This window comes from Pipra filicauda, unplaced genomic scaffold, assembly GCF_003945595.2.
Source record: "Pipra filicauda isolate LSUMZ 115617 unplaced genomic scaffold, ASM394559v2 scaffold386_size940508_pilon, whole genome shotgun sequence".
Lineage (NCBI taxonomy): Eukaryota > Metazoa > Chordata > Aves > Passeriformes > Pipridae > Pipra > Pipra filicauda.
The window spans coordinates 765,583-777,612 of NW_024104516.1; the positions used below are offsets into that span (position 1 = coordinate 765,583).

Consider the following 12,030-nt stretch of genomic DNA (forward strand, 5'->3'; position numbering starts at 1 on the left):
TTTTATGTCACCTTCATGAAGTCTGTTGTGGTTTAACTGGGTGTTTATAGATAATGTGAGAAAGACTGCTTCATAAAGTAACCCAACCTTTGTGAAGTGTTATAGCACAAGCAGAGCTGTCACAACACTGCTGTGACAAATCAAAGCCTAATGAGTGAATGAAAAGTATTATGGTATATAGGTATATAAGGTATGTCCCAAACCAGGGTAACTCATTATTATAGCTGTCCTGCTTACACAGTCAGGAGTGCTCTGTCCCTGTTTCCCAGGTTAAAATGACATTTTTTTTTTCATTTCCTTAGAGCCAACACTGCACTTGAACAGTAATATCCATATCTCATCTGCTGTCAGAGTGGGCTGCATTCTGCTAGACTGTCTGTACCTGCTCTGCTCGGGTGGCACTGAAAGCAAGCTGGAATTGCTCTCTACCGGTTTTCCCTCCCCAAACTGCTGTGGAGATCAGGTTGAGCTGCCCTACAGCTGAATGGACTGCAGTGTGAGGGGTGAGTGAACGTCATGCAAGCTTGTCCTGGCTTGGATGCGCATGTGCTTGCTGTGACACTGCACCTCTCTCTTTCTCACTTCTTCCATTCCTCTTAAGTCCAGCTGGTCTGAAGACAGACTATTAAAAAGGACTGGTCTTCCAACAGACCATACCTTTGTGCAAGAAATGCTACAATTCTCTATACGGGAGTTCAGATCCAGTTTTGTCCGGGTAATCAATACAGAGGTAGTCTAGCCTTGCTTGAGGTGCACATCCAGTAATGGAATGAGAGGGAAAAACATACTCGTTGGCAAGAGAGGTGGAATGGGCCTGAGGTGGGGTTGGTAAGGGATGTATATGTTTGAGGTACCACATATGCAGAGTGTGGATGATGACGTGAGGAAAACTTTTTCCCTTATAGATCTGAGGTGTTTGTAAAGGGATTGTTAGATATACTCCTTCCTATTACCCATAACTGTGTGTAATCATCCGGCTACTAAGTAAAAAAATTTTGTCTGCTCATTTTGTCTGCTATTTTGCAGATTATTTATTCTTTCCCCAGACCATCATTTTCTGTTGCTTAGTGTCTTGTGTAAAAAGTAGAAAGGAAAATCTACCAAATCTTGATGTATCCCCTTTTGCAACAAGAGAAGAGGAGGTGTAAAGCCTCCCAACTGGAAATGATGTTTCCTCTAATCCAAGCTTATTTTGGAAGCATTGGAAGTTCAACCACTCACCTGTAATTGAGAAACTCAATTTCTTTAATGAAAAAGACCTAATTGTGGCTTTCCAAGTACATGAAGTGAGCCTACAAGAAACATAGAGAGGGACTTCTGACAAGGGCTTGTAGTGACAGGACAAGGGAGAATGGATTCAAACTCAAAGAGGACAGGTTTAGATTATATATTAGGAAAAAATCCTTTACTGTGAGGGTGGTAAGGCACTGGCACAAGTTGTCCAGAGAAGTTGTGGATACCCCATCCCTGGAAGTGTTCAAGGCCAAGCTGGATGGAGCTCTGAGCAACCTGTTCCAGTGAAAGTTGTCCCTGTCCATGGCTGGGATGAAAGGTCAGACTGTGCCATCAGTTTGCAAGTGGATTTGTCTGTGGCCACTTTAATCTGCATTAGTAATAGGAAAGGCAGATTTAGTCTGATTTTAATAATTCTTAAAATTCATAAACAGAGGGGAAAAGAGTTTCAGCTATTGGTCAGTGAGGTCCATGACCCAAGGCACAGCTTAAGACTGCCCCAAAACTGTCCCTTTGACCAGAAAAAGGAAACAAGCTAACAAAAATATGCTTTATGTTTATGAAGTTCAAAACCTTGCTGCTGTGGAAGCTTTTAACTTACTCTTTTGTTTCCAAATGCCAGCAGGCAACCATAGCTATCAATTTCTTTGCATCCTATACAGTTGTATTATGTGTAATTAGAGGAGAGTGGCAGTTAAGGGGTTAGTTCTCCCCTGGGACACTTCAATGGGAGCACAGGCTCCCCTGATTCGTGTTTCATCCTTAATTGCTTTTGAAATTACTTTGATGTGTGTAAAACTATCTGTTTCATGTGTCATGGAATCATATTCTTGCTTCAATATATTGCTCCTTATTTTTGGGCATAGAGCAGTGAAGTTTTGCATACAGAGTTATCTTGCCAAAAGGAAAAAATAAAAAGAAATCTGTAAAACTACCTAGGGAATACATTTTTGCAGTTAGCAGCATACAACTGAACTGCCATAGTGAAACAACAAAATAACTGTGCTATCATGGTTCTACTGATGGGTAAAAGAAGAAAATAATCTAAGAGCTCTGCCCTGCTGTTCCTCAACAAACTTCTTTTAAACTAAAAATAGTTCATTCGGAATGATCTCAGTTATTGAGGTATGAAGCAGAGAGACCTATTTTGGGAAATTAAACAGTTAAAATGACTTGTGGATTGTCAATACAGTACACCTAAGTTTGCAGGTAATGAATCCCTGGGCACAGTCCTAGGCTTTTAGTACTTTTGATATGGCAGGGTTTTTCTTGGGGTTAGACTGTAGTCAGGGGCAATTCAGGATTGTTCTAGATGTTTTCCTTTTTGGACACCTGCAGTCCTGTGCTGTTAATTCTTGATATGGGAACAGGGAGGCTGGCATGGATGAGGTAAGACTACAGCCCACTGTTGTGCTCCTCCACCTTGAATGACGTATTTCTGAACAGCCTCTTTCCTGGCGAATTGCTATACTGTAGGAACACTTATATCAGTGCCAAATGTAGAATCCCCACAGGGACTAGAACAGCATGGGAGTAATACCTAATTAAAACTGCAGTGAAGTAGGTCAGATAATATTTCACAAACAACAGCAAGTGTTCTGATTGTTAATAGTTTGGAGTCCCTGTATTTACTCTGAGCAACAAAAAAAATGTATGTTGCCTAGAAATGCGATGAAAGCGCAAGCTGAAAACACTTGCCACGGTGGATTACAATTCTAAATATTCATGATCTCCAATGGGTGCTGCACCTTAATTCTTGCCAGTATATTCAGCAGTGGATTAAGGTTGTTAGCCCCCTCTTTCCCCAAGATTGCAGGAGGATTGCCAAAACAGAGTGAAGTATTGCCAGGTGAAAGAGTAGATGAGAAAGCCCTGCTTTCACTCACAAAAAATAAGACCATTGTAAGGAAATATAATCCCACTCTCAGATACCACAATTGCTCATAATGTTGTAAGACTATTTTCAGAAGTCCCAAATTCAGACTTCGGCCAAATCTTCTGGGTCTTACTGATCTGCAAATGTAAGTGAGATATGATCCTTTTCTCTGAGATTCATCACCTTTTTGACCTCGTCTCAGGGTGGAAGTAGCAAGAAAAGTAGCAGCATTTTCAATTTTACTGCGATCAACGAAGTTCAGTGACAGATGAAAATTTGTAATAATAGTATTCAAAATGTTAAAGTTTTTAAACTCTCAGAACATTCACTATTTGATTAATTGTGTACTATGATTAACTAAACAAAGAAATGTCTAGAGGCTTCACACAGGCAGAGGACCCCATTAAGATGGAATGTAGAAAGCACTTTGCATCTGACCATCTGTGCCTCAAACTCTTGCAATTTGTCCAAAAGAGCTTCATATGAGAAGCAGGTTCCCTCACTTACAGCTGCTACTGTGAGCCCTTGTTTCAGGGAAGAGCCCTTTTTGAGCAGAACACAAGTCTTTGATGTGAAAAAATGCCCTAAACATTTATTTTCATTTATAAATACTAACAAATCAATCTAGGACAAGGCATCAGAAGTTCTATATATCAATATAGATATATATATATCTATCTATATATATCTGTATGCATATTCACAGGAAGCAGACAAGAGGCTTACACAGTCTGGATTTACCTCTACCTTTTTAGCTGGGTAAACAAGTAACTTAATTTCGTGGAGCTGTTACATGTAAATGCAGTTCGTTCAGGAAAGACCTCCTTGTGCTTTTCTTTGCAGGAGGTTTTTAGGCCTCTCTGCAAACCTGGTGGTTTGGTTGAAACGTGAAGTTTTGGAGCCTGATGATTCTATCAGCCAGCTGATTTTGTGGTTGGCTTGAAAAGTTTTTCTAAAGCAAAAAAACCCAAACAGAAAAAAAAAAAAAAAAAAAAAAGAGTTATCTTTGATGACATGAAGGCCTGACTTTGATCTCTCTCCTGCTAGGCACTTGATTACTCTATTTAAATGATGCAGATTCCCTTTGGAAGTAAAGGGCTATTGAATCTCAAAGAAGCCATGACATGTTGGAGTTTGTTGCATTCTTGAAGTGAAAGGGGTCCTATATTTTACCGAATCCATGCCTTAGCCTGGAGTGACTCTGCTGATGTGGCAGCTCTTGGATGGGGACTGAAACTCCTAAGAGGTGGCATGAGGGTGTGTTTTAAGTTAAAAGCAATCAAAACAGCCTGTGCTGGGGATGTACTCTTTCCCCTCCTCCCTGTATGAGCTGTAGATTTTCTTAGTGCTGATCTGATGGGCTGTTCTCTACATCTGGTACAATGAGTGGCACTTTATTACATTAGGTGATATAATTGAAGTAAATGTGGCATGAGTCATCCAAGTGGTTATATATGCAGAGGAGGAAGGCTTTAAAATTAAATCTGTGAGGAAAGACCTACAAGGAATATAGGTGATTTTTTACACTGCTTTTCTTTATGTTGAGAAACCCTTACCAGGGAAAAGGGAATTTTGCTAGAAGTCAACCAAGGGATTTGCCATCTCCTTCATGACCTCGAAGTTATAGGTTTAGGAACTCTCCATTCCTGCAATATGTGGCCTGCAAAATAAGGAGCTGGGTTAGATTACTATCCAGGCAGAAGACTGAAACCTGCCCACACATATAGAGACTGGGTTGTATTTGCTGTCAGAAAGTGGAGGCCATTTCTTCAGGACTGAAAGAAGTCCTTTACTTGTCAGGGACTGGCCTTGACCCTGCAAAACTTGTACAAGATTGCATATGTGGCAAGAGGTTGGATATAATACCATAGGGAACTTCTGCAGAAAAAAGACCTATTCTCTGAAATATGGTCAGGAGAGGCAGGAAGCATAAGCTAAAGAACTCAGAACATGCAGTTTCAGGTACTCAGAACAAGGAGTTTCAGGCAGGTACAAACACTGCAAACAGCTGAGTAGGTGGACATCTTGGGAGCGTTGGTAGTTTAGATTTTGGCAGCAGTTCAACAAGGATTTTTTGAATCACTCTTTGAATTCAGAAGCCTCAGTGTACTTGTGTCTTCTTTTAGAAGATGAAGCCTTACAATGGACTTAGTCCTGAATCCCTCTGAGCTTTGACTCATCTTTAAAGTGATGACTACAATATGCCTGCTGCCGTGGCTGTAGTGTAGTGCAGGCAGGTGCTAGCACACAGCATCACTGGAACTCCAAATTGCTCATATAAATACAGTAACAGTTCTTGCAGGATCTCAGGGCTGAAGTATTTATATTTAGTTAAAATGACCCACATTTTAAGTGAACACGACTGAACTATTCACACACTAATGAGAAGAAATCACCTCGGCCAATCGCGGTATGCTAGCCATCGTGCCTGTTTTATAAATGAGATTAATGACTCAATTTGCAGTAAATGCTTCAGCAAGGAGAAACTTATTTTGCTATACTAATTGTGTCACATATGTGCCTCAAAACACCAACTGTGCAGAACTGTATTTCCCTGTGGTGCACAAGATGGCTGGCCTTGGTGGTTTTATTAATGCCGTTGCTCCGATTTCTTTGCTGCAACTGATCATTTTGATCTTTGTGTTTAGTGCTGCAGCATAAATGCTGGTGATGGTAAAAATTATTGTGTAGTGTAATCCTCTCCATTAGTGAAAGGACAAGAGTCTCTAACATCAGCTGTTCAACATTTTTTTTCCTGGCTATCATGAATAAAACTCCTGGTGTTATTTACTTAGGCTTTCAATTAGTTTTTAATTGTAATGAAATGATGAATAATTGCCAGAACCTTTAATTTGCTCAGTAGTTACTGTGATTTTAATGGCTTTTTAAAAAACTTAAATGTTGTCCATTTATAGGGTATACTATATTGCTTTAAATGAGTAAATGAATTCAGAGTTTCATCAAATTAATCATTACACCTACTTTTGCATTTGTTCCCATGTTCCTAACAGGTTTGTTAATGTAAGTGTGAGAAAACAGGATTTGCTGACCATGGACCAACATCCACAGTGGGTATAAATTAACCTTGCCACACTGAAATCTGTAATATGCCTTATACCAGCTAAAGCTCTGCCTCAATTTGTTCATTATCATCCTTTTATTCTGGTTTTGATGTTGGACAAAATTGTCCTGACATTTTTCAATATTTTTAACCCATTGTAGTTTTGATGTCAGTGGAATTACTCAGAACTCACAGTGGGGTTAATAAGAGAATTGAAGGGATTTTCTTTCCAATGACAAATTTAAAATTCCCCTCCCAACTTTTGTATATAAATATATTTGCTGAGAAGTGTAGAGTAAGTTTGAACAGTTTGTTTGCTGTAGAATTATCTTTATAAATCTGTTTCTATGCTTCATGCTTTGTTAAATGTGCTTCAGATTTCAGCTGAAACTATTAGCAGTTGCTAGATACAGAGGGAAAGGAGAGTGTTTGCTTAGTTTTGTATTTTCACAAAATATTGAAATGAGGGGTACTGCCCCACTGTCTGGGGAACATGTGCATTTCCAAGGTAGTCTATAAAAAAGTCCGAAGTAGACACTTGTGCCTTTGAAGCCTACGAAGCAACTCACAGTTCAAGAGCAGCCTCTCTGTTGCCCATTCTGAAAAACACTCTGAAATATTGTCTCAGGTTCTTTATTGAAAGTCAGCATTCCCCTCAGCTTCATCCTACTCTCCCCACGCTCAGCCTCGTGACAGCAGTAAAAATGATTAGTTTTTGCTCTGTTATATTTAGGTGACAGTCTTGGACAATAAACTGTATTACTGAGTTCAGGGGCTTTCACCAAGTGTGTTGTATGGCCTATAGACAGCCCTGGAGATGGTGCATGGACAATTCCCTTCTGTACAGTAGTTTATGACTGAAACACAACTGTAAGGATGTACCTGGCTGTGCTCATCATACCTGTGTCACATACAGCTGTGGAGCAGTGCAGTTGGTCATCATAGGAAATACGACATTCCTAAGATGCAGCATGGACCACTGTCAGGGTGGTGCAGTGTGTGTCCTCTACAGCCTCATTGTGATGATCTCTGAAGCAAAGAGGTTATGGAATTTTAGAATTTGGTAAGCCTCTTTGTGAGTAAAACTTTGGTTGTGATATGTAGTATGTTACCTTGCTTTATGGAGGAGCTTTACAGTCTTGAATATTGCACTCTCAAATTTGTTATATACTACTGTGCATGGTTAGTAGGCTTCCCCTGCTTAGGAAGCCCCCATGAAGGAAGAGAGAACTATATTAACATGAACCCCCAACCTCTGACACCGTCAGTATGGCATCAGGTGAAAATGTTTCACAGAAATACCATATACTGCTAGTGTAATATTCTGACTGCCTTCTTACAGGAACAGCTTTCCACTGAAAGGTTTTCCTTGTCAGGGTGTGTGTGGTTGTGTGCTGACCTAACCGTTCTCTGGTGGTGGAGGGAGCTCTCAGAATATAAAGGTAACTTTAAAAATCATATGATACAGTGATTACTTTGCACCATCTTTTTGAACTCTTAATTCAAAATGCTTGGTGTGGAGAGAGCTGATTGCCAGTGGTGTAAAAGAGAGATTAAAGAATGTGGAAGTAAGAATTTACTAAAGTGACTTGGATAAGTTCCTCTTAGTATTTTACCTCACTAGCTCCCATCTTCTGCTTCTATGCCATAGTGGGAGAAGATCTGCATCCCCAGATCAGCATATGGATTTTTGTTCCAACACTTCTATCTCATATGTTAACAACAAGGAGATGGAGATAAAATACAGTGCTGTGCTGAGCTGAGGAGTGTGTACTTTGTGCTCTATCTGCTGCCTTATACAATGCATTTTTCTCTATCATGTAACCCCATCCTGGAAGACGTGATTTGATTGCAGCAAGGTTGCAACTACCTTCAGAAAGCATCCAGGTCAAGGCTAATCTTGGATTACTGCTGGAATATGCTAGTTAATATAATGGTAAAAGCAATATAAGAACTGAGATAATTGATTAAAAGAGTTTTTATATTGTTATTGCATGGTAAATGTACCTCTTTTTAAAAAGTGCAGGCTTGGCAACTAGGGCTCTTTTTATTTGCATAGAAATATAGATGCATAGCATAAACAAATATACCAGATTTCTAATACTCAAAAGTCTTGTGTTCTTGTCATAGACTATCAGGAGAGAAAAAAACCAAAATCCAGATGAATTGATAATCCCTTTTCTCTTTTTGAATACTTTTATTTAAGCATTATGTTATTTTTCCTACAAGGCTTGCAGCCGTAGCTGGCAGTCTTCTCTCTGTTAGTCTCTGTGGTTTGCTTTCCTATTTCCTATACATTTTTTAGCTGCTGGGTGGATGCTATTATGGCACATCCAACCTTTGGTATAAATAATTTATTCTGAAGGTTCAGTATGTTATAACGTGCATGAAGCATCTTGCATTTATTTTTAATGCTTCTGCTTTCCTGAGAGCTTTCTACATCCAAAGCTACCATCAGAGAGAACTGTCAATCTTCCAGCAGAAGAGAGAAACTTTTAGACCATATCATTTTATTTTTCTAGCTATAAATCATATGCTTCTGGTGAAGAGTGGAGTAAACGGTTATTATTAACCATTTTGAAGAACTTGGCTTGGATGATATGAAAATGTCTGTTTGCATCTGGTGTGAAGTCTCTGAAAGTGACTCCCGGTGCCCATAAGCATGTGAACTGTGTGCCGATCCCTTGTGGGAGACCGGTGAAATCAGGGAAATACTGAAGGGCAATTGGGTGACTGATAGATGTGAGTGCTAAAAACATAAAAAGAGATCTAGCTGGGGCAGCAGTAGCCAGGTGTGGCTTGCTACCAGAGCACACCTAGGGGACGAACCTACCCCATATGACTGAGGGAGAGATGGTTCAGTCCAATGGGGAAAGGGGAGCTGATCCCTGCAGTAGTGGTGAGGATGGTCATAGCTATCCATGCAGACAAATTGCTGTTTGCTCCCTTCTTTCCTTCATGGTTCCTTCATAAACTTCAGCCAACACCATAAGCTAGGATTTACAAATGTTCAGGAATTATATTTTAGACAGGTATTATTTAACAGAAACATTAATGGTGATGGGAGGCTGTTCTTTTTGGGGGGGGGAGAGGGGTGGAGGGACAGGGGGTTGGTAGGGTTTTTGTAGATATTAGAAGTTTTTTTGGTATATGATCCTTGAGTTTATTCTGATTTAACACTAAAATTATGTTCTGATTTAAAACTAAGCAAATTTGCCTTATGTGAGATGTGTCAAACATGTTAGTTAAATTAATATCTACCTTGCCTACAGATAACACAGAGAAAGGCACAGGAGTGCAAGAGACATGGTTACTAGTAGCTTCCCCTGAAAACTGGAGCCTGATGCTCTTTAGTGTTTCTATTGACATGCTAGACAATGATATCGTCTTGTGATTTGCAGACTTTCTCAGAAAAGAGGACTGGTAATAGAGCGAATAATGTCCAAGAGAGATTGAAAGAGGATGTGAAACTTCTGGAGTGAAATCAATGGATAGATTCAACAATGATAAAAGGAAATGTTCCGTACATTCTCATTTAGCATGTGCAGAGACTTAACTATTTGTTAGCCTTTTAAGAGGCTTGCGTAATATGATGCAGTGAAACTGGAATTGAGCCTTTGGTAGTTTATAACAGATTTTTGAACCATTTGCATGCACAAGTCTCTTCAATGACAACATTAGCAGGGGACTTCATGGCTGAAAATCAGTCCTAAAACATGGAAAGTGCTATGACAGCAACTGTTACAAGGTATATCACAGTTCAGTAGCTGGAAGGTGAAGTTGAACTAATTCAATTTCAGCCTAAGAGGGAGCTTTCTAGGCACAAGGAAGGAGAAGGAACAAAGAAGGTACTTCACAGGAACAGGATAATTAAATGCTGAAATAGTTTACCTGATGAGTGGACACAAAAAGTCTTTCAAATTCATTCCACAAAGAATTTTAGTCTGTACTGACTGTGTAGATTATTGAGGAAGAAAAAATTTTCTGTTTTGGTTTTGTGTGTTTTGGTTTTGTGTTCTGCTAGTTACCGTATCTTGTACTTCAGTCAATTTTCTACAGGCCTTAAAGAGTGTGGTTTTAAATTTTTTAATTTTTAATTTTTTTTTTTCTCTTCTTAAATGCACAACTAGAGAGAGGTAATCAGAGCTGGAAAGAGGCCAGAACCCCAAATGTGGATGGCTATGGATGGGTGCAGCTCAGTCCATTCTTGTTTCATAATTCTTACCTTCCTAAGAATGATGGTATTTCTGGTGCATGTCCAGGACCAAACTCTAATCTATTTTAATGAGAGTTTTTGGGTCAGTGAATGGGCTGTGCTTTTCAGCAGATCAGACTATACAACATAATGGTCTTTTCAGGTCTTAGCATTAACAAATATATCTAGTTCAGCCCACACCAAGCACTGCTGTGCTTGTGTTGTTAATTTGCATTGGCTAGTACTAACACATTTCATGAAAATGTCAGTGCTGAGCAGTACCATGAACTAATGAAGTTGCATTGGAGTTAAAGGTGTTACATCCACTTAAATTAGTTGAGAATTTGGTCTGCAGCATATGATATCTAACATGGTATTGAAAAAACTAAAATCCCCAAACAGCGAGTGTTATAGGATCATAACTGTGTTCCCCCTAAAACAACAAATTCAAGTACTCTGTCAAGACTCCTTAAAAAAAATAAATTTCCACACAGAACTTTAAGTTTAATGACTTCTATATACTGTTTCTGCCAATACTGTTCTTGCCTTGACTTGGCTGAACCACCAAATTGAAACTGGATTTTTTTTTCTTTAACCCTTCTGTAGACCAGGTCTAATTAATTCATAGATTTGTTTTTTGCTTTGTTTCTAAATTAACTTTGGTTTATTTACTCTGGACTTGTACTGGACTGAATGGAAACAGAATCAAGTCTGGGGAGTTGAGCTTGATTTTTAGATATTTGTAGCTGGCTACAAACAAATTGTGAAAAATTAGGTAGAGAATGATATTTGAAAATGTGGAATTACTTTAAAGTTTTTTCTTTTTATTAAGCATTGTTTCCAAGAGATCAATCTTTTAATTACACTGTGCTTTCTTCCCAGTGATGAGAATGGATAACAGTAAGCCTGACAGCACTGACTACCGTCTTCTCTGCAGCATGTGAATGCTATGAAATGTGCTGGTTCCAATATATAACGCTTTTATTCACTGACTGCATATTTCTCTAAGTGTATCAGTACTTTCTAAATATACCAAATGACTTACTACTTGGAACCCATTTCCCTATGCCTGCAAAGCCACTAACAGTCTAAGTCAAAAATGAACTACTCTGCTAGGCCTTTGCTTTCTGTGTATTTGCTGTGCTTTACTTGCCTCTGGCAAGTTACAAATGAGAGTAAGAAACAGGACTTTTTGAGAGAAAACAAGCCACTGCCTTATAAAAAAGGAACAGTAAATAGGCTGGGTAAATAGTCCTTCCCATGCTGAATTAAATACACCTGCAGTCCTGCACAAGCCATTCGTAGCACATTATGGGCCTGATTTTTCCTTTACTGTGCTGCAATGATTTTGTTGAAGTCCATGGGCCTGGTTTTGTAAAACACAAATCTCCAAGTCTACCTGCTAGCACTGCCTGCTCTCTGAGCCTGTGAGCTGCCTGCCAGCTTTGATTTGGGAGCAGTTTGGAGACCAGAGCATGCCCAGCAGCTGTCAGTGAACAGTCATGCCTAAAAACTCTATCATTGTGGCAGTATAAAACTTCCTTATGTTCTGTAACTGGATAGTATGCAGTGGTGTGAGGTTCACTGGTGCCATGACCAGTGAGTTGCACAAGTGTGACTATGGAGTACACACTGATAAATCCAAGCCACTCCTTTATAGACTGC

The 12,030-nt window shown here is 39.4% G+C and overlaps 3 long non-coding RNA genes across 3 annotated transcripts in view; 2 read left to right on the forward strand and 1 right to left on the reverse strand.

Moving 5' to 3' along the window:
* The first annotated feature begins 436 nt into the window (after positions 1-436).
* The window catches only part of LOC120323958, a 29,852-nt gene continuing 18,258 nt past the window's right edge, over positions 437-12,030 (forward strand). Inside the window, exon 1 of the long non-coding RNA XR_005564903.1 lies at positions 437-503. This is a non-coding gene — a long non-coding RNA (uncharacterized LOC120323958). The remainder of the gene's footprint in view (positions 504-12,030) is intronic.
* Positions 3,842-7,158, reverse strand: LOC113995007. The gene is made up of 3 exons (XR_003543256.2): positions 7,072-7,158; positions 4,666-4,769; positions 3,842-4,061 (listed from the first exon to the last, which is right to left on the reverse strand). It is a non-coding gene; the product is annotated as an uncharacterized LOC113995007 (long non-coding RNA).
* On the forward strand, positions 7,307-11,349 carry LOC120323957. Its single transcript, XR_005564902.1, has 3 exons — positions 7,307-7,352; positions 7,513-7,612; positions 11,248-11,349. It is a non-coding gene; the product is annotated as an uncharacterized LOC120323957 (long non-coding RNA).